The following is a 23,948-nucleotide window of genomic DNA, read 5'->3' as shown; positions in this document are numbered from 1 at the left end:
TTTCACAGAGGTTGGGTAGATTTCCTAGTAAATTAGCAACAGCAAGGCTCCCACATCAAATTATGGTCTAGATGCTCACAAATTGTCATAGTCAGGGTTAGAGGCAATTCCAAAGACCTTGAGCACACGACTGAAGGAGCAGTCAAAGCTTGCAGAGCTAACAAAAGGATAGGTTAAGACTGGAGGTGGTGATATTTCCATTTGAAATCTTTGGAAATCTAGCCCAATAAGCTCTTTATTATTTCATATTGAAATGTAGTATGGAAAAACCAGCATAACAAAGTAACTCCTCATCAAAAGTGCATGTATTTTCAATTCAATTTAAGTATTTTAATTCAGGCCAAAGAATTTAACACATAAGGTGAAGCTAATTAACTATTTAATCAGCAATCTTGGTGACTTGGGTCAGAAGGTTGTTATATCTGAACTCCTGTTTTTTCAGATCAAAGATAGTAAAGGAGTGCTCCCTTCAGCAGCGCATATACTAAAGTGGGAACAATATAGAGAAGATTAGCATGGCCCTGTGCAAGGATGACATGTATATTCATGAAGCATTCCATATTTTTAAGAACTCCCACTAAAGAACATGCACTAGTTCTGATAGCTGTGGACATTGGAGGCAAGAACACATAGGAGGAGGACCAGATTAGAATCTGAGCTGCTCCCATAGCTGACCCAGAGATCAGCACAGTGTTGGAGGGTAACCTAAGGAGGTGAGGTGAACTATGACTCCCGGTGAGGGAGAGGACTCTGACAGCAGTGATTCAAGAAAAACATTTATTATTCTTATGTTTTGACTTGTTCTGTAGATTCTTTTGGATTTTTTTCCTTTTTGTTCTTTTTTTTGCTCCCTCTGTTGTAGTTGTCGATTTTATTGGCACTATGAAATCTAATTAAGCTTCTGAGCTTTTTTTTTTTTTCCTCAGTCACTTTTTTTATTGTTGTTATAAACCTATGCCTCTATGTTGGGCTTTTGCAGTTCTGTGTAGTTTTCCTTTTTTTCTTTTCTCTTTTTAATTTTAATTTTTAGTTTTTTAATCCTATTATTATTTATTTTTTCTACACTTGTTTCTTTGTTTGCTTTTCCTACTGTTCTTTTCCCCTTGCAGTTAATCTTTAATGTATATAAATCTTCTTTATCCACCTCTATTTAACCTTGAGTATCAATTCTTTCTTTCTTTCCTTTCCTCTCAATATAAAAGTTTCATTTTCATTGCTTTATTTCTCAATTGGCACCTTGTGTTAGTTATGTTTTCCAGTTTGGGCTTTAGTTAGTTTTGTTCCTAACTGTTAGATATAATTTTCAGTTTTCTTTGTTCACTGGGTCAGCCTGTCGTACTTTATTATTGTTGGACTGCTTTGATTTTGCTTATGTGTGTATATGTGTATGTGTATATTCAGTCACACTTTTTATTGTTGTTATAAACCACTGCCTCTATGATGAGCTCTTACAGTTCTGTGGAGTTTTCCTTTTTTTTTCTTTTCTTTTCTCTTTTTTGTAATTTTAATTTTTGATTTTTTTAAACCTACTTTTTTTAAACATTTATTCCTTTGTTTGCCTTTTCTACTGTTGTTTTTCCCTTACAGTTAATTTTTAATGTACATAAATCTTCTTCACCTACCTCTATTTAACTTTGCATGTCTATTCTTTCTTTTCTTTCTTTCCTTTCCTCTCAACATATTTGTTAGTTTTGCTTTCATTGCTTTATATCAACCTAGAGGATTGTATCAACGTAGGCTCTGTATCAACCTAGAGGGGTAGGATGGGGAGGGAGATGGAAGGGAGATTCAAAAGGGAGGATATATATGTATACCTATGGCTGATTCATATTGAGGTTTGACAGAAAACAATAAAATTCTATAAAGCAATTATCCTTCAATAAAAAAATAAATAAATTAAAAAATAGTAAAGGATAACAAGTTAAAAAAAAACCAATAACTTTGAAATACTGCGCATTGAATAAAATATCTTTCCAATAGATTATAAGTTTAAAAGACTTAAGAATCCTCACCAGAAGCATTCAGGGGATCAATTCTTTGCTATGAAATTTGATTGATATACTGTTGTCTTTTCTTTTTTAAAAAAATTTTCCATACTATTTTCAATTGACTCTTGAAGTTATTCAAGTAATCCTGTGTATCAAAGCTCCATGCCAGAAATAAACAATGCTATTGAAGGTCACCAATTAAGTATTCCTAAAGCAGGACTAACTCACACAGCAATGGAAGCTACCTCAACCAGCCTGACTTGAAGTTCAGTGAAAATCAGCACATACTTTCTGATCACTTTGTTCTCAAATATGCAGTAAGACAGTTAAATGAAAACAAGCCAATAGAACACTGACATGAAAATAAACCAGTGGGGAAAGAAACAGTTAAACTGAATGAGACAGACTCCATGAGTTGCCTAATTAAGGTAATACTCAAATGTGTGCCATTACTTTTGCCATCACTTTATTCAAGAGATTCATAAATCCCACAGCAGGATGGCTTTACACAGTTATCAAATGAAATAAAAATACCCAGAGGCAGAGAGCAGAGGGCACACCACTGCTTCACCAAGAAGAAAGAGATTATTAGAATTAATACTGGCAAATTCACATTGGATACTCAAAAAAAAATTATTCAGAGTATTAATTTTTTACTGGATTTTTCTTGGTTTTAGCAAACACTTGGAGTTAATGTTACTACTGAATTCTACTTTCAGCAGAAAATCCTTGTAATCACTTAGGACAAAATCATACAGAAAAAAAAATTGAAGCAGAAAAAATAAAATCTGACCAATGATTGAATCCTTCAAAAGTAGATAAAAAATAAAAAGAACTTCTTACAATTATTTCAAGACACTCACTAAAAGAAGAAGTGATATTTTCCTCATGAGAACTGATTTATTCTTATCTATATTTTTGGTAAAAATTACAGTATTTAAATAAGTGAAAAAAGTACTCAATCCTCAGTATTAAATTAATATGGTGAGAGATTAATAGAATCTAAAATTTCCTAAGAGCCACTATATATTTGCATTTTCAAAAAACAAGCATTGCAAAACAACTAATAAAATATGTCAGAGGTTAGGAAAAAATATCAAAGTAATTAAAAATGTCCTTTTATTTCTTTGTTTTTATTTTGTTTATGTAAATCAAAGAAAGATACCTATTTGATTTACATGCGATCATTAAAGAAATTCTTGTAAAGTAGGAAGATGGTACACAAGGAGCAGGCTTGTTATTTGGGGTGGGAGTCAAGCTTTATATGTTATTTCTAAATATATTGGCATATGTGTGTGTGCAATTTTTCTGTCTTTTTGGATATTCAAACTTAGTTACATCTGAAAAGTAAATTTTTATATAGTATAAATTAAGCTGAAAAAATAATTTTCTATGTGTTTTTATAAAACTGCTATTAAGACAATAAATGCAGGTCAGAATTACAAAAGATTCTGATTGCTGATATTGCAAACTCTTGATTATAAAGCTGTTACATGCTTATTGTAAAAAATCAAGAAAAAGGAATATGTTTTATAGTTTCCGATCTTATGTTGAGGGTTGTAGTCCATTTTAAGGACTTTGCCACTGTCAGGCAGGAGTCCAACTTCATTCTTGTGTGTGTGGATACCCAGTTTTCCCAGCACTATTTGCTGAAGAAACTATAATGTCTGCATTGTATAGCCTTGATGGGGAAGGAGGTGGGAGGGGGGTTCAGGAGGGAACACATGTACACCCGTGGCAGATTCATGTTGTTGTATGGCAAAACCAATACGATATTGTAAAGCAATTAGCTTCCAATTAAAATAAATAAATTTATATTAAAAAAAAAAACAAAGATCATTTGACCATTTTCAGGAGGATTTATTCCTAGGCTCTATATTCTGTTTCATTGGTCTATTACGTTTATCTTTATGCCATAACCATAATATTTTGATTACTGTAGCTTTGTAAGATGCTTGAAATCAAGAAGTGTCAGGTCTCTAGTTTTTGTTTTTATTTTTCACTCTCCTTTTCCCCTTCATCAAGAAGCTCTTTAGTTCCTCTTCACTTTCTGCCATTAAAGTGGTATCATCTACATATCTGAAGCTGTTGATATTTCTCCTGGCAGTCTTGATTCCAGCTTGTGATTTATCCAGCCCAGCATTTTGCATTCAAGTTGGCTTCCACAATATGTGGACCAAAAACCTCCAGATGTACAAGCTAGATTTAGAAAAGGCAGAGGAACAAGAGATCAGATTGCCAACATTCGTTGGATCATCGAAAAAGCAAGGGAATTCTGAAAAACATCTATTTCTGCTTCACTCAAAACCCTTTGACTGTGTGGATCACAACAAACTGTGGAAACTTAAAGAGATGGGAGTACTAGACCACCTTACCTGTCTCCTGAGCAACCTGTACGCAGGTCAAGAAGCAACAGTTAGGACCAGACATGGAAAAACTGACTGGTTCAAAATTGGAAAAGGAGTACATCAAGGTGGTATATTTATATTTATAATTGTCATATCTTCCTGATGAATTATGTCCTTCTTTGCCTCTTGTGACAGTTTGTGACTCAAACTCTATTTTACCTGATATAAGTATCACCCCTGCTGTCTTTTGGTTACCATTTTCATTGAGTATCTATCTTATCCTTTCATTTTGAGCCTATGCATTTCCTTCAGCCACTGCATGTGATTTTGATTATAGGATTTAATCTGTTTACATTTAAATTAACTTCTGATAGGGAAGACTTACTATTACCATTTTGTTCACTGTTTTCTGTATATGGTATAGTTATCTTTTCTGTTTCCCTTCCTTTGTATTTTGTTATGTTTTTTTGAGGTAACATGCTTTGATTGACTTCTCATTTTTTTGTACACCTTTTATAGGTTATTCTTTGTGGTTACCATGGGGATAATATAAAACATCTTTTAACAATCTATTTTAAATTAACAATTTCATTGCATAAAGAAACTCTACTCCTTTATATCACCCTTGCTTTATGTTATCAATGTCACTAATTGCATTTTTAAAACTATTTTTTGTCATTAACATAGTTTTATAGTTATAGCTATTTTCATGCTTTTATCTTCATTTTATAACTGTATTAAAGGTTATCTACTCATCACCATTACAGCATTACAACAATCTGTATTTGCCTATATATTTACTTTGCCAGAAAGCTTTACATTTTTGTACACTTCCGTGTTGCAGTTCTTTTGTTTCAATTTGAAGGACTGGCTTTGGAGTTCTTTTAAAGCAGTTTAGTGGTGAGGAACTTTGTCAGTTTTCATCTATCTGGGAAGGTTTTAAATTTTCTTTCATTATTGAAGAACAGTTTTGTCAGATATAGTATTCTTGGTTGTTTTCTCTCATCACTTTGAATATATATTTGCCAATATCCTACTATTTTTAATACATTGTTTTTCTGATTTCATTTTTTAAATCTATGTTCTCTCGTAGTGTATTGAGTTTAATATTTTGAACTCTTTTTTGGGTATTTCATATCCTTCCACTTCTTCAGTGTCAGTTTGTAGAGATTTGTTCCTTTAATTGGGACATGTTTCCCTTTTTCTTCATATGCCTTGTTATTTTTTCCTTGTCATGATTTATGCATTTGAAAAAAATAGCCACCTGTCTCATGATTTACAGATTGGTCTTTGTACAGGAAAAGACCTTTGCCCATCAGCCTGGCTAGAGCTTTTAGGTGCCTGCAAACCTTTTATGATGATATGTCTTGCTGGGTTTGGATGTGTTGCTTCTCATTTAGTTATGTCTACAGGTTTCTTTTTCAGGTTCCTGCAGTCTTTCTCCCTCTGGTGTTTTGTTTTGTTTTGTTATGTTACTACAGGTTCTAGTGGTTCCACAAAACCACTGAGCTCTTTTTGTTTTATGCATACTCCAAGGATACAAGCTGTGCGAGTACCCTGGAGCATTCAAAATCAGCTGAGATACAAATTAGTCTCCTGAAAGCTTCAATATTTATGTATATTCCACTCTTCTCCTTTCTCTCTCAAGTGAGGAGTCATGAGTTGGACATTTTCTCCCAGTGACTGTGAGCTGTGCCTGTTCCTGTCTGCAGTATTATAAATTATCTGGTTCTATCACAGGCTGCTAAGCTTTCTTTTGTTCTCTGTGGTCCCCAGGCAAGTTCTATTTGCATAATTTTGAGTCAGGCAAGACAGAAGACCATCCCTTGGACAGATTGGTAAGAAGCCAGAACTTCCTTTCTCAAGGATGAAATGATGACTTGGGCTTTTCCTCCCTTGCATGACTTGTGCCAGCTTGGGTTAAAGGCTGATGCAGTTGAAATGAAACGGTTTTTCTTACCCACTTCAATATGGCTGAAAGTTGTTCTTGACTTTTAGTTTGTCTGTGTGTTGAGACTTCCTAACTGTTTTTTCAAATTCTTATAAATTGGTTTTGGGTCATATATTGTTAAGTCAGTGTCTGTAGGGGAACAGAATATAGTACTCCCTCTTCTGCCATTTGCTGATATCAAGCTACTGATCTTGATCTGTAATTATAATTCACCTTGCTATCAGTTTTATATTAGTGGAACCATCTGTTGGAGTTAAAGCATAGATTGGCTGCAAGATCCAATGTTTCGTGTTTATGGTGTTTTTTTTTTCTACCATGTTGTAATATGTATTTTTATCAGAATTTTGGACAGATTGAAGCAAGTACTGCTAGACAAGTTTCATGTCAAACTGCAGGTCAAGAGCAGAAAGTAAACATTATTGCTTTAAGCATTGTATTTGAAAAATCCTTCATCTATCTCCTGTTCACATCCATTTTAATGAGAATTTAAAGAAAACTTGTTCTGCTTATAGCCAAGAATGAGCAGCTAAGATTGTACCACAAGTCCAGTTGACAACTATTTCATTGTCAGTTAATTTTATTTTTGACTAACAACCAGATTCTTTTTCAACTTTTGAATTAAGAAATTGAGACTTTGGAAAGTCAGATTGTACTAGGACATGTGATATAAGTATACAGATCATGTAGGGCTTGGGATTACAAAGTCTCAGTGGCTTATAATAACTGTATTTTTTTTGCATGTCAGTTTTCCTGTGGGCAGTTGTTCAGCTAACATAAGCTAGGCAGGGCCAGGATAGACTCGGCTCCAAGCTTCTAGTTTGATGCTATATATCTCTATGTACTTTTGTTCTGAATTTCAGGTTAATGAGGCTGTGGCTTCCTGAAATGTGCTTTTCTCATGGAAATTACAGAAGCACGGTAGGCCAAACCAAATAATACCATGATATTATCCAAACTAAGATCATGGCATCTGGTCCCATCACTTCATGGCAAATAGATGGGGAAACAATGGAGACAGTGACAGACTTTATTTTTCTGGGCTCCAAAATCACTGCAGATGGTGACTGCAGCCATGGATTTAAAATACACTTGCTCCTTGGAAGAAGAGCTGTGACAAACCTAGACAGCATATTAAAAAGCAGAGACATTACTTTGCCAACAAAAGTCCGTCTAGTCAAGGCTATAATTTTTCCAGTAGTCAAGTATGGATGCGAGAGTTAGACCATAAAGGAGGCTGAGCACAAAAGAATTTATCTTTTTGAACTGTGGTGCTAGAGAAGACTCTTGAGAGTCCCTTCGACTGCAAGGAGATCAAACCAGTCAATTCTAAAGGAAATCAGTCCTGAATATTCATTGGAAGGACCAATGCTGAAGCTGAAAGTCTAATACTTTGGCCACCTGATACAAAGAACTGACACATTAGAAAAGATTGAAGGCAGGAGGAGAAGAGGATGACAGAGGATGAGGTGGTTGGATGGCATCACCAACTCAATGGACATGAGTTTGAGTAAGCTCTGGAAGCTGGTGATGGACAGGGAAGCCTGGCATGCTGCAGTCCATGAGGTCAGAGAGTCAGCCATGACTGAGCAACTGAACTGAAATGAACTGAATTCAAACCATGAAAATGATGTCTGTTTGCTAACATTTCACTGGCTAAAGCAAAGCATATGGTCAACCCCAACATTAATGGGGTGACAAAATCTACTCTGCCCACACTAATGCAAGGGAGTACAAGGACATGTGACAAAATCCTTGATGTAATATAAAAAGGGTAAGTGTTAAGAGCAAAAAGTGAACTATTAAGAGAAAGATAGAGAGATATAAAGTTAGAAAAGAGAACAAATATATCTAATGAAGTTTTAGTCCATATAATCCCTGCATATACCTTTTATAGATATATATGCTAGATTCTCCCTGTAAACTTCAACAAACCTGTATGAATATAAACATTTCTATTCTTTAAAAAAAAATATTACGCATACAAAGAATACATTTAATATTCAGTTCAGTTCAGTTCAGTCTCTGAGTCATGTCTGACTCTTTGCGACCCCATGAACTGCAGCACACCAGGCCTCCCTGTCCATCACCAACTCCCAGAGTTCACCCAAACTCATGTCCATTGAGTCAGTGATACCATCCAACCATCTCATCCTAGTTTTAAATAGAACACATGTTGTGTATTATCTTAAATTTTTCCTAAATTTAAGTATTAAAAAGTACAAAGCATAGAACAAAATGATCACATAGTCTTCTACACTGATGTAAATCTTGTTTTTGATGTATAAATATGGTGTCTTTTTTATGACTCTCAGTTATCATAAAATATATTGTTCAAAAAGCCCCTTAAAAACATCAATCCTGCCAACTTCTTCTCCCCACACTCTTTGTAATGCATGGAGAAATGAAGAGGGAACATCTTACTTTTACAAATATTTTAAATGAAATTACAAGGAACCAATTTTTACTATGTCTAACCAGTCAGTGATAAAGAAAAATCATCAATATTTTTATTCCATTTACTCTTCTGTCTTACAAATAAAGAGCAAAGTTTGAGGTTTTAATTCAGTGCTTTTCCAATAATAGTGAGAGACAAATACAGGAGCTAACTTTGAAAAGTTTTGCAATTTCTTATGACGTCCTATGAAACTATTAAGGCAAAATTGAGAAGTTTTGACCTGAGAATTCAGTGACTTATGATTGAAAATTTTAAAATCAATTGGCTGTATGAGGCAAGTTCCCTGGACTCCAAAATGTGGCAATTTCTAAAATGAATAAGCTTAATATTTTAGTGTTCAATTTTTATTGGTTTTTCTAAACTCCCAAAGCAAAACCTATAAAGGAGAACATAAGAAACAAAAAGGTGCATAGCACAAAATATTAACACAGTAATTTCTTGCATTTTCATTATTCCTTCAGTACTTCAAACACTTTTTAGGCAATATTTGAACCTTTATATCACTTTGAGAAGGGCTATTGGAATAGTCATTAAAATACTTTTTTGTTATGGACACTGTAAGACATCTTGACTAAAATTCATTCATAGTTTGTAGAATTAATCCCATTGAACACTGTATTTTCATAGACTCTATTGTTTAAGTATTCTTTACTCAGTTCAGTTCTGTCTCTCAGTTGTGTCTGACTCTTTGCAACCCCATAAACCGCAGCACGCAAGGCCTCCCTGTCCATCACCAACTCCCGGAGTTTACCCAAACTCATGTATATTGAGGTGGTAATGCCATCTAACCATCTCATCCTCTGTCATCCCCTTCTCCTGCCTTCAATTTTTCCCAACATCAGGGTCTTTTCAAATGAGTCAGCTCTTCACATCAGGTGACCAAAATATTGGAGTTTCAGCTTCAACATCAGTCCTTCTAATGAACATCCAGGACTGATTTCCTTTAGGATAGACTGGTTGAATTTCCTTGCAGTCCAAGGACCTCTAGGGGAAGAGAAAATTTAAAAAGAGTAAAATAATAAAGGGCAAATTAATAGAGTGTTTCTGCATTTTGCATATGATCATCCATAAACATTTAGTTCCATAAACATATTTAACAATTCAGTAGCTGAAATGACAAACTTCATGATTTACCCTGTATACCCAATGTCCATTTTTCTTTTAGTGAGTAGTTCTTATCCTTTCAGGGATTGGGAAACTCCTGATAAAAGATAAAGGATATTCTGAAAAGAACAAAACACTCACTTATACACAATCTATTGTAAACAATTAGGGACTTAAGAACGTCTTGTGACCAATTCTGTGGTGATGGTTTAGTTGATAAGTCATGTCTGACTCTTGTGGCCCCAGGGACTGTAATCCATCAGGCACCTCTGTCCATGGGATTTCCCTGGCTAAAATATTGGAGTGGGCTGTCAGTTTCTTCTCCAGAAGATCATCCCGATCCAGGGGTGGAACCCATGTCTCCTGCACTGCAGGTGGATTCTTTACCAGTGAGCTACCATGAAAATACTGACCTACTCTAGTACTCTGCAAGTCCTTGAACTCAATGTTCAATATGTCAATAAGTTTAATTACCTTAATAGATTTTCTGTCTTCACACTCCTTTTCATGGTTAAAAACGAGTATTTTCTAGGACCTGAAGAGTAAAGCTAATACTTCCAGAGTCTGAATGATATTTAGTGATATTCTGTTTTTTGTTTTGCTCTCACGCTAGGTATATAAACTGAATCAGAATGTAATAGCTCTTAAGTTCCCCAGGTTGCTCAGTGGGTAATAATCCACCTTGCAATGTAGGGAACATGGATTCAATCCCTTGTCCAGATAGATCCCACATACCTCGGAGCAACTAAGCCCATGCACCACAGCTACTGGGCCTGCACGCCCTAGAGCCTGAGCTCTGCAGAAAGAGAAGCCACCACAATGACAAGACTGCACACACAATGAAGGGTAGCCCCTTCTCTCCACAACTGAAGAAACCCCATGTGCAGTAACAGAGACCCAGTGCAGTCAAAAATAAATAAATAAACAAAATTTGAAAAAAATAAAAGAAGAGCTCTTGAGGAAGAACCCCCCCCCCCAAATTTTCTATTTTAATATAAAAAAACAACTATAATTAGGTTAATTAGAGATTTACACATAGCTATTGGGAAAGTTAGGACAAATATTAAAATCTCCTACTTTGTTGATGGAAATAATCTTTAACTTAATTTGATGGTAGAAATTGCTTCCCCAGTGGCTCAGCAGTAAAGAATCTGCCTGCAGTGCAGGAGACAACAGGTTTAGTCCCTGGTCAGGAAGATTCCCCTGGGGAAGGAAATGGCAACCCTCCAGTATTCTTGCCTGAGAAATCCCATGGACAGAGGAAGCTGGTGGGCCACAGTCCATAGGGTTGCGAAGGAGTTGGATACGACTTAACAACTAAAACAATAACAAACAACAACAGAAATTATTTTAACTAAATGAAGTATACATATTGCTATATTAATTTACAAATAGATTTCATAGTGTCTTTTTGTAAATCTTTATAATCAAGTGGTTAGGTATATAAGGTGTATGTTATCATTAACCCCTTTGTGTATATGAAGAAGGTAAGATTTGAGAGGCTAAACAACTTGCCTAAATAACCAAATCAAATATAAATATTTAAAGCATAGATTCAGATTTGGCTATCACATCATACTGCAATGGGATATATTTAAATGAATGAAAGAATAAGGCAGTAGTCCCTTGAGTTTACCAAACATGTTGCTTTGTTTCTTGAGAGGCTTTTGTAGATACATCCATTTCTTGATTCACTTGTATTTACTGGTTAGCTTTCTGGGCCAGTCTGCTTTAGGTGCTGTTTACAACTGAGAATATAATCCCTCATCTGCTGGAGCTTATGATGGGCTTATTATGATGGGTTTATGATGTGGTCTGTACCATCATATATTTTTAAATTATTTTTTTCTGATTTTTTAAAATTTATTTTTTACTGGAAGATAATTACTTTACAATCTTGTATTGGCTTCTGCCATACAATAGTGTGAATCATAAATATACATATGTTGCCTCCCTCTTGAACTTCTCCCACATCCCCCCCACCCCATCCCACCCCTCTAGGTTGTCACAGAGTACTGTGTTGAGCTCCTTGTGTTATACAGAAACTTCCTATTAGCTATCTGTTTTACATATGGTAATGTAAATACTTCAGTGCTACCCTCTCAATTTGTCCCAGCCTCTCCTCTCCCCACTGCGTCCAAAGTCTGTTCTCTACGTACCTCTCCTCCCACTGCTGTGTCCAAAGTCTGTTCTTTATGTCTGCATCTCTATCCTTGCACTGCAAATAGGTTCATTAGTACCATTTTTCTAGATTCCATATATATGCATTAATATGTAATATTCATTTTTCTTTTTCTGACTTTCTTCACTCTGTATAACAGGCTCTAGCTTCATCTACCTTATTAGAACTTGCTGGGGGCCAGGGTGAGGAATTCCGCCCATGGCAAAGGTCATGAGGAAGGAGGCTTGGCATACGCAAAGGCGTGATCAAGCCTCAGGAAACTCCCTGTTCCTGAGCATCTAACCCCAAAACCAGAGTCTGTTTTATGCTCTCACCTACACCTCTGACTTTACGGGGGGCTCTCTCCCATAACCGTTTCTCTCGGAGAAGGAGTAAACGTGCAGCTCCAAGGCGATAAAAATTCTTGGGCGTGACAAGAGTGTTTCAGCTTATGGACTCCTCTGAAGGTTATCTAGCCCACCTGTATAGGTTCGCCCAGCCACATGTGATTGTCTACAGCCTCCTAACCTGAGAGGCACGAGATGTTTTAGACTTACTAAAGGCAAATTCTTTTGGGGAGTTAGAAATTATTAGTATAGTTGGTTAGGAATTATATTGGTGAAGGGTCTCTTCATTTGTTGTGTCAATAATTGCTGCTGATTCCCTGCTCTGGGTGGGACAAGGATGTCTCAGGTCAAACCTCTCTGCTGACAGACTAGCTTGTGTGACAGGATTATCCTTACTGCTGCCACTAGGCACATGATTGTTTACTACCTCTCAACCATAAACAGCACAGAGAGTTTTGGAGTATTTTGAGAGTCTTAATTAGCATAGGACTTTTTCTTCTGTTTGAGTCAATAATTGCCACCAGGCCTCCATATCCTTAGGCACCTGGGAATATATTAATCAATGTATTTGGAATATAGCAAAGGAAATATGGTAGTTTTTGATGTTAGCAATACTAGACTTTTTGAGTTAATGGATTTTCTCTTTTGTAATAGATCACTGTACTTTGTTATAAATCACTGTGTCCCTGCTATGTAAGAATGTAACTTTATCATATCTTAAGACTAAATAGATCTTAAGGGGAGCATTGGTGAAAGGATTTTCATTTGTTGGGCTGATGTTTGCTGCTAAATCTCCATGTTCCCTACCCTTATAATGAATATAACTAACATATAGGAGAAATAAGTATTAACCTTTAAACATATAGGAGAAATAAGTATTAACCTTTAAGCATATAGGAGAAATAAGTATTAACCTTTAAGATTAATCATGTTAACCTTGGGTCAAATAAGTTCCTTTCTTGATTGTAACTCACTACACCCTCACCCGATAGGAATGCAACTTTATTTGGAGGGTGGTGCCTGTTTTAAGAAAAAACACCCTTGGAAGAAATAAGTTTTTTGGTTATCAGAAAGAAAGGATCATAAAATGTCAGCAGGTCTCACTCATGGCCAGAAGATGATGTAATATTCCTAAGACCTTTTTTTTTATACATTTATGTGAAGCACCTGATTTTGATAAAGGTCAGGACTGCTGACCCCCGCACGACTCTGTATTCATCCCTATGTGTAACAAAAGGTATATAAGCAAACCCCAAAATAAAGAAATCGGATCAGTTTCCGGAAAGACTGATTCCCCCATGTCGCTTCTTTCTTGCTCCCATTTTTCTGGCTGAATTCCCATCTGGAGCATGGATGCTATTCCACGTAATCCAAGTTATTCAGCCTCCTTTTCTCCACTAATCTTCCTACTACACTATCCATTCCTAATCTCTCTATATCTGTGATTAAATATGTATTTTTCCAAAGACGCCGACTCCGTCCCCACCTTCGAATCACCCTGGATCCACCGGGGCTGGACCCCGCCAAGAACAGACTTAAATTCATTCCTTTTTATGGCTGAGTAGTATTCCATTGTACATGTGTACCACAGCAAAGGAAGCTATAAATCAGATGAAAAGACAACCCTTCCTGAGGGATCAACTTTCCAGCAGTTGATTACTCCAGCTCCATTCTTCTTTCTCAAGACTGCTTTGGTTATCTGGGGTCTTTTAATTTATTTGCTTATTTAATTTTTGACTGTGCTGTGTCTTTGTCACCATGTGTGGGCTTTCTCTAGTTGTGGTGAGCATGGGTTACTCTTCATTGCAATGCATGGGCTTCTCACTGCAGTGGCTTCTCTTGTTGCGGAATACAGGCTCCAGGCACATGGGCTCAGCAGTTGCAGCACAAGGGCTCAGCAGTTGCAGTGTGCAGGTGGTAGGGCTCCAGGGCCTCAGTAATTGTGGCCTGAAGGCCCTAGAGCCACAGGCTCAGTTGCTGTGGCACATGGGCTTAGTTGCTCTGTGGCATGTAGAATCAGACCAGGGATCAAACCTGTGTCCTCTGCATTGGCAGGTGGAGTCCAATCTATACCACCAGGGAAGTCCCATATTTTTTGCCTGGTATGACTTGCTTAAAGCCAATAAATAAGAAAAAATAGTACATTTTAAATGGAAACAAGTATTTTTGTCATTAAAGCAATTTCAGATGTGAAGATATTCTATGAATCAAAGATAATGCATTTAGTAGAAAATACTCTCTGAATTGTTTATCTCTAACAATGATGAAGTAGACTGATTCTTCTATATGCTCTTATCAAGTAGCTTTTGAGAGGGCTGTCTCTGTTTTTGGCTTAGAATGAAATTAGTTGATACATTCAATAAAGTGCAGGAAAGCTGTGAAATATTAAGTGTGCCAAACTGGAACTTTCAGTTCAGATATCATAACCTTTCATAATGGCTAGCATATTAGACAGAAAGATAGATTAAGTTTTGTCTGGATATTGTAAACTCTTCCATTGAGAATTTGAAACTGCTTAGATGCTTGCTTAGTGTATTTTTTCCAGATTGGGAAGGGAAGCAATAATAAGTCTGCTACTAAGATCCACGTAAGTTCATGTTCTGTCAGTTCCACAACTCCTCAAACAGCAAGTGTTTGTATAGATAAAGTTCATTTTAAGGCACCCATATCAAATTCTAAAGCAAGAGTGATTAAGTGTTGATCTCTGTTTTGCCAATAAACTTCAAAGTCTTAAAAAATGAAGTCTCAATTAATTGATGAATATGTCAACATATCGATATATCAACATATCAATATATCAACAGTTATTCTTGAACATTCAACATGCTAGCAATTTCAGGTCACCTGAGTTGATGAAAATTAACATTTTTTTCCTTAAGTTTAAATGACTTCCTGAGACACTGTTATTTACTCTTACATGCCTATAAGAATAAAATCTTATGAAAGAAGAGCTTATAGTGCAAAAAGTGTGTGTTCTTCACAATCAAATTAAATTTCTATGGACCTAGAGTTTAAAAATGTTCTTAGATTTATTTTAAATACTTTAGCCAGCAGGAACTCTTTTTAGAGTATTAATTCATCCTTTTGAAATGATAGATTTTCCTTTTAATAAGATATCTACATTGCTTTCTTAATGGAAACAGAATGTCTGGCTTACTTGTTCTTCAAAGTAGATTTTTTTCTGTGTAGTAAAGACATAATGGCAAATTTATTTTAGGCATGTCGGAATGAAATATGTGTTTTTACAGAAAAATAGGCTTCCCTTGAGTTTACTAAGCCATATTCTTCAATCAAATAAGATATGTTATGGAAGTTAACTTGAATGTCCCCAGAAAGGGGTTACTTTTTCATTTATTATTCTAAGAGTTAACTGCACAAGCATTCATCCCCACAGCTGTTGAAAGTCTGTCATGCCTCTCTCTATTTCTGAAACCAAAGGGTCATGGTTATCTATCAGGTTGCTCCATCTGGGCTCACCTTGGTTCATCTCTTCTTTCCTTTGATGTTACTGCTAAAGTGTGCTTGGTTTCATCTAGATCACTCCTAAAAGAGAATATGTCCAATTCCACTTTATTTTCTAAGGTACCACTGTTAAATGTTTATTGCATTCAAAGAAATTTAATGAATTTTAAAGGTGAGAGAATTATAGAATAAAATTGAAAGATTTTAATTTGATCACACTCTATTCCTATACAACTTCAACCATCTACTCCATGAGATGATATTCCTAGCCATTTCTGCCTATGATCTAGTCCTAAAACCGAACTATTGGAACACAGACTTTCCTAATGAATAGCATTTTACTCATTTCTTCCTTTTTCCTGAGTTCTAACTAACAATTAATTCCAAGGGCTTTCTAATTTAAGCAGCATTTCACTTGAAAATGTGACATATATATGTATATATATCATATATCCTTTCACATTGATAATTTTTATGTGGTCAATTGTTGCACAGTATTCACATGTGCTGGAAAAGAATCTATGTCTTTATGTAGCATATTATATTTAAAGCTATTTGATCAAGATGATTATCTGTGTAATTTAAACCTTCCATGTCTTCACTTAATTTGGGGATTTTTCTGATGCATAATTTTCTGATAGCTGGGTGAAAAATTCCCCAGCATGAACATAGGTTGTTCAGTCTTTCCCTCCAATTCTGACAATTGACACAATTGACACAACCTAAGGGTTGTAATAGTCAGATTTATCACTGTTTATTTGCACATTTTTTGTTCCTTCTTTTCTTGCATCCCATTCATGAGTAAACATTTCTTCATGTTGAAATACTTCTTTTAATGCTTCCTTTGTGAAAGATCTATGAAATCTATAAAATAAATACTCTTATTTGCATTATTTCTTTAAAAAGTAATTAGTTTGCCTCATAAACAAAAGTTTATCTACCATTGAATTATAGATTATTAGTTCATTCTGAAAATCTTACTCTTTTTTTCTGGCCAATACTGTTACTGATGAAAAGTTTTCTGTGCATCTAGCTGTCATTCAGTTGTAGATAATCTTTCCCTTTTGTAGTTTTAGGTTCTGTGTTTTTTTTTCTTTACCATTGTTCTTCTGCAGTTTCACTGGATTATGTTTAGACATGTCTTTATCTTTATTTCTTAATCACAGCTCATGTTTTCAATCTGAAATCTTGTCTCTTTATTTCTGTGTAATTTTTCACCATTATCTCTTCACACAGTGATGCGTCAATGTTCCCTCTATTATCTACCACTGGAAATTCATTTAGACATGTATTTTAGAGTCTCAATCTACCTTCATTCTTTATTATTTGTGCTTTTATATATTTGTATTTATCTCTTTATGCTATTCTCTGAACAAATTCTTGAGGGCCACATTTCAAACTTTTATCTTTTTTTCTTTGACTATGTTCTATCTTACTTTGTTATCTTACAAGGCAGGTACTGGCCATGTATGCTTATTTAAACACATTTAAATTAATTATAATTAAAAATAAAGCAAAGTTTAATTCCCCAATTTTAGTAGTTATGTTTGAATTGCTCAATAACTAGAATGTGGCTACCATATTGGACAATGCAGATATAGCATCTTTCTACCACCATAGAAACTTCTACTGGACAAGTCTAGAGGATATTTCCTATATTAATTCTGTAAACTTGATTACAAAATTAGTTTATATGCTGTATTTCTAGCTGTTTCTCTCCTATAATCATCTATCTTTGACTAATTTCTTCCTCAATTTTCTCATAATGACTACAAACAGTAAAAGCTGGAGGTTGTTTTTACATTTACTTGTCATTCTTTCTATTTTCTCTTTAATTATTTTAAAGTATGTATCTTAAAACTATTTCAAAGATAATAGTTTCACATTGTATAATTATTAAATTTTTGGGGTCTAATTTCTACTGTTGTTTTGTTTTTTAAGGATTTTATAGTGTTCATGTGCTGGCTCACCAAGACCTTTTTTTTTTTTTTTTAAATTCTGTTTGTTTTCTCTCTTGTCCTTTCATTGTATTTTTCTTTACCTGCCCATTCTCCAACTCAGTCAAGAGGCAGGTCATATACAAGATTCTTAGCATCTACCGCATGGTGACACTGGACCTACATCATACCTGCTCATGGAGTTAGCTATTAAGTTGGCATAAGTGCTTATTGGGTGGTTGTCTATATGCCAACCAAGTCCATGGGTCATATCCACAGGGAATAATTACAGTTAGGCTCAGCATCTTTCCATGAATGCTGCTGCTGCTGCTGCTAAGTCACATCAATCATGTCTGACTCTGTGCAACCGCATAGACGGCAGCTCACCAGGCTCCCCCATCCCAGGGATTCTCCAGGCAAGAATACTGGAGTGGGGTGCCATTGCCTTCTCTGTTACATGAATGAAGAGAGTTTATTCCAGACACTGATTTTATATTGTAAGCCTGGCTCCTTCTTCTCCAAATCATCTGTAAGAAGTTTTTGTGTTCCAGTTACTCTGTAAGGGCCAAGAGAACGGGCAGCATCTATCTGATTCTGAATTTAATGCCAAAAAGATCTGAGACTTTATTCTTAATTTATAATTTCTAACCTATGATGATTTATTTATCATTTTGTTCGGAGAATTACTGCACATCATTAATTATATTTCCAAAATGTTCTATTGATATCATTTGTGATGAATCAGTTCCGTTCAGTTCAGTCGCTCAGCTGTGTCTGTCTTTGCCACCCCATGAAACTCAACACGCCAGGCCTCCCTGTCCATCACCAACTCCTGGAGTTGACCCAAACCCATGTCCATTGAGTCAGTGATGCCATCCAACCATCTCATCCTCTGTCGTCCCCTTCTCCTTCTGCCCTCAATCTTTCCCAGCATCAGGGTCTTTCCCAATGAGTCAGCTCTTCACATCAGGTAGCCAAAGTATTGGAGTTTCAGCTTCAACGTCAGTCCTTCCAATGAACACCCAGGACTGATCTCCTTTAGGATGGATTGGTTGGATCTCCTTGAAGTGCAAGGGACTCTCAAGAGTCTTCTCCAACACCACAGTTCAAAAGCATCAATTCTTCGGTGCTTAGCTTTCTTTATAGTCCAACTCTCACATCCATACATGACCACAGGAAAAACCATAGCCTTGACTAGACGGACCTTTGTTGGCAAAGTAATGTCTCTGCTTTTTAATATGTTATCTAGGTTGGTCAAAACTTTCCTTCCAAGGAGTAAGTGTCTTTTAATTTCATGGCTGCAATCACCATCTGCAGTGATTTTGGAGCCCAGAAAAATAAAGTCAGCCACTGTTTCCATTGTTTCCCCTTCTATTTGCCATGAAGTGATGGGACCAGATGCCATGATCTTTGTTTTCTGAATGTTGAGCTTTAAGCCAACTTTTTCACTCTCCTCTTTCACTTTCATCAAGAGGCTCTTTCGTTCCTCTTCACTTTCTGCCATTAGGGTGGTGTCATCTACATATCTGAGGTTATTGATATTTCTCCCGGCAATCTTGACTACAGCTCATGCTTCCTCCAGCCCAGCATTTCTCATGATGTACTCTGCATATAAGTTAAATAAGCAGGGTGACAATATACAGCCTTGACATACTCCTTTTCCTATTTGGAACCAGTCTGTTGTTCCACGTCCAGTTCTAACTGTTGCTTCCTGACTTGCATATAGGTTTCTCAAGAGGCAGGTCAGTTGGTCTGGTATTCCCATCTCTTTTAGAATTTTCCAGTTTATTGTGATCCACATAGTCAAAGGCTTTGGCATAGTCAATAAAGCAGAAATAGATGTTTTCTGGAACTCTCTTGCTTTTTCGATCATCCATGTGATGAATAGGTATGCTTAAAACTGTGAACTCAAGATCATTTTGAGGGGAAATCTCAGTATTTCTTTTGAGAACTTAACTTATTACTACTTTGATATTTCCTCTCTCAGTTTTCTGTTCTATTTGAAATTTTTTAACTTGCTGTGTTTCATATTTTTGAGGATTATATCTATTTTCCAAAATAAATAGAGATATGAATGTTACTATTTAAATTTTTAAAATCTTATTAATGTCAATGTAAAGAACTAGATTTTTATACCTACTAAGAAAGATGATATTTCTTACTTCTGTGTTCATTCTGTTGTCATATGATGTTTTGGTTAAAGTATTGAAAGTGACCCTGTCAGATACATAGTTGCAGAAAGTAAGAATATTTCATTTGTCTTTTCTGACAAATGTGTTTTTTTTAAAAAAACTATTTCACTATCCAACAAAACTCAAATAGTAGGAGAGTGAAAAAGGTAGCGTAAAACTCAACATTCAAAAATCTAAGATCATGGCATCTTGTCCCATCACCTCATGGCAAATAAATAGAGAAACAATGGAAACAGTGACAGACTTTATTTTCTTGGGCTCCAAAATTATGGCATATGGTGACACAGCCATGAAATTAAAAGACACTTCCTTCTTGGAAGAAAAGTTATGACAAACCTAGACAGCATATTAAAAGACATTAGTTTGCTGACAAAGGTCCATCTAGTCAAAGCTATAGTTTTTCCAGCAGTCATATATGGATGTGAGAGTTGGACCCTAAAAGAGGCTGAGCATCAAAGAATTGATGTTTTTGAACTGTGGTGCTGGAGAAGATTCTTGAGAGTCCTTTGGACTGCAAAGAGATCAAACCAGTCAATCCTAGAGGAAATCAATCTTAAATATTCACTGGAAGAAGTCATGATGAAGCTGAAGCTCCAATACTTTGGCCACCTGATGTGAATCGCTGACTCATTGGAAAAGACCCTGATGCTGGGTAAGGTTGAAGGCAGGAGGAGAAGGGGATGATAGAGGACAGGGTGGTTGGATGGCATCATCAACTCAACGGACATGAGTTTGAACAAGCTCCAGGAGATGGTAATGGACAGGGAAGCCTGGTGTGCTGCTATCCAAGGGTTCTCAAAGAGTTGGATATAACTGATTGACTGAACAACAAATAGTTGCTTGCCATATATAATTTAACAGAATATGAAGAAATGTTTTATACTTTGTTACATTAAAAATCTTGGCCTAATTGCCATTCTGAATGCATCTTTTGTTCACATTGATTCACTGTTCATTGATAGTTTTTGAATCTCTGCTCTTCTCTGTTTATTCTTCTTCTTTCTTTGTTCTGACAAGATTTAAAACTGTGCTGAAAATGATGTTTCTCCAGAGTGATTCTTCAGAGCTAGCTGAGAGGCTTTCTTCCAGGTTACGGTCCTCAGTCAGTCAGTACAGTAGCTCAGTATCGAAGTATTGTTAATTTACAACGTTGTGTTAGTTTCAAATGTACAGCAAAGTGATTCATATTTTTTACATTATAGTTTATTACAAAATATTGAATGTATTTCCCTGTGCTATATAGTAGGTTCTTGTTGTTTACCTACTTCATATGTATTTGTGTGTATATATTAAAGAGGAGTTTAGGAGAGCTGTAATTTTGGGCTACTTGTTGTCTGCTACTGCTACACATTGCATTCCAAATGATAGACTGGTTTGTGTGTTTTTTAATTAAAATTTTGAGTGTGTGTGTATGTGTGTGTGTTGCTCACGAGAGGAGAAGAGAAAGAGAAAGTGTGGGAAACAGAGGAGCTGTGCTGTGCTTTGCTCTGTCGCTCAGTGGTGTCTGACTCTTTCGACCCCATGGACTTATCCCACTAGGCTGCTCTGTCCATGGGGATTCTCCAGGCAAGAATGCTGGAGTGAGTTGGCATGCCCTCTTCCAGGGGATCTTCCCAAACCAGGGATTGAACCCAGGTCTCCCTCTTTACCTCTGAACCACCAAGGAAGCCCGGGGGAGAGGAGAGGGCCTTCTAAAACACAAGACACAAGGCAGAGGCCCCTCTGGCTCAGCCCTAACAGGGTGTTTTCCGATAGTTGTGAGAATGTGTGATAATGACCAACCTGAGTTCAATCTAAGTAGACCCCAGTACATGCAAAGGCCTTGGTGTTGAGCATCCATCTCTAGACTAATCCAGCTGGGTTTAATTTAGTAAAAGAGCCTGGATGGCTATCTGTTAAACAGCTACCTGGCTGGATTTTCTCTGATGAAATAGGACCCAGCTGACTCTTTGCTCTATAAACTATTATTTATCATGTTTTTAGGAAGTCTGGGTACTTAATAGGGTAATGATTGTCTGAAAGACAGACTGTACATGTGCAACTATTCTATTTTCTGGATGAATGCTATTCTTATCATTTGTTCCTTAATACAGGGAATATGTGTTTAGTATTGCATGTATACAGTCTTCACTTGCAATAGCAAATTTTGAAAAAAAAATCTTACTAAGAATTTTATTGTTTTATTTTAAAACCCCATCTTATTTATATTATTTTACTGTTTTAAAAATTAACTTGTTTGTAATTAAGGCTTAAAAGGTAGTTGGTAAACCATTTAACTCCAAACAAGAATATGTTACTTATATGTTAGTAAGTTTGGTTATCAGCACAATATCCATTTTCTATGAATGTAAATATACGTTATTATTTTTATAACTATTGTTTAAATAGGCAGACCAGAAAAGAACTCACAATCACCAGAAATATATGTATGGTTAGGCCTCTTTCAAGATGACTGTTCTATTGCTGTTTGTACATCTCCTGTTTGACCAATGACTGCTTCATCTATATCCTTCCCATATGACTGACCATCCTAATATACTTGTTCCAGGACCCAGCTTGTGATTGTTCTTATTGTAAAGGCAGTGGTGGGGTGGGGGAGCAGAGAGTTCCTGTGAGCTAAGTAAAGGTATTTTAGCTTTATGATTATCATATGGAAGGCAGAGTTCCCAGAGATGGGCCACTTTGTATAATTTAAACTTATAGGCAGTATCTTTTTAGTGATTAACTTGTAGCAGAATACAAAGTTTCTTCCATATTACATATTTCCCATCTTTTGACTAGAGTTCAGCCATGTGGCTTGCTTTAGCCAATAGAAGAAACATGCCAGTTTTAAGTCTAGACCTTAAGAAACATTTTGGATTATCATTTGCTTTCTTGTGCTTCTGCCGTCACCATAAAAATTTGTTTGGGCTATTCTGCTCATCCCAGAAAAGAATGAAACCATGTGAGGCAGAGACACTGCCAAGTCATCCTATCTTATATATAGGCTTACCATGGATACAAGAGTGATAAGCTACTAAATTTTGAAGAGAATTTGCTATTAATAATAGTTAATCAATGTACTTTTAGGGTTTACTTATCTCATAAAGCTAGAATTCTGGAAAAGGAAATCCCAGAGTAGTATAATCTTTCAAGTATATTATCATAGATCCAAATTATTCAATATTACTCTTCCATCAAAATTTATTTAATGGCTTTTTCATCCTCTGGTCAGAAAATGGTTGCTGCACTTATATACTTCAAATGCATGTTCTAGGTAGGGGTAGGGGGAAGGAATGGGAACAGGCTGGAGTCAAGAAGTCAAGAAGCCTTTTAGATCCGTCTCTTAAAACAAACAAACAAACAAAACAAAACAAAAAGAACCTCTCCAATTAAGTCCCTCTTTAGCTTCAACAAACGTCTCATTGTCCAGAATGGGATTTCATAACCACTCTTTTTCTTAAGGTAGGATAGTAAGGAAACCCTCTGTTTTCCTGATTTCCCCATGCTGAACCTGAATTTATCCTTTCAACACTTACAAGATCACAAATTAGGGGCATCTGAGTCAATATGGATTGCAGCTATATCTTCTGTAGCAGTGAAAGGCAAAACAAACATGGATTATAAATGCCTTTGGAGAACTAACCTGCCATGTCTGTCACAATCTCTTAGTGACTCAATATCTTATTTCTAAGTTCAGAGTTAAGGTACTCACCTTCTCCATGAGAGACATAATCTAAAAGTATGATTTGTTAATGCATCCAGTTTCAAGTTTAGGATATCAGGGTCACATGAAGTTTTTCTAGAAGATATAGATGTGACCAGATAGCATATAGATTTAAATGACAAGTTATTTGTTTTGATGTATTCAGTTACAGTGAAAGAGAACTGTGAGATAGCTGAAATAAAATTTTCATTTGGAGAAAGGGAGAATGATAAGTAAAAAACAACTTATCCATTACTGTTATCTAATCCTGCTCTTTAGGAAAAGGGATAACTTTCTCTTATGATGGAGAAAAATCCT

The 23,948-nt window shown here is 35.9% G+C and overlaps 1 protein-coding gene and 1 non-coding gene across 2 annotated transcripts in view; both read left to right on the top strand.

The window, feature by feature from the left end:
* Positions 1 to 23,948, top strand: part of LOC138439037 (uncharacterized) — a 262,340-nt gene that overhangs the window by 161,374 nt on the left and 77,018 nt on the right. The gene's annotated exons all lie outside the window — the stretch shown is intronic.
* On the top strand, positions 461 to 566 carry LOC138439966 (U6 spliceosomal RNA). Its single transcript, XR_011256904.1, has one exon. It is a non-coding gene; the product is annotated as a U6 spliceosomal RNA (small nuclear RNA).

Source organism: Ovis canadensis, chromosome 4, assembly GCF_042477335.2.
Source record: "Ovis canadensis isolate MfBH-ARS-UI-01 breed Bighorn chromosome 4, ARS-UI_OviCan_v2, whole genome shotgun sequence".
Classification (NCBI taxonomy): Eukaryota; Metazoa; Chordata; class Mammalia; order Artiodactyla; family Bovidae; genus Ovis; species Ovis canadensis.
Note: the sequence above shows the minus strand (reverse complement) of the source record. Positions and strands in the feature narration are given on the sequence as shown.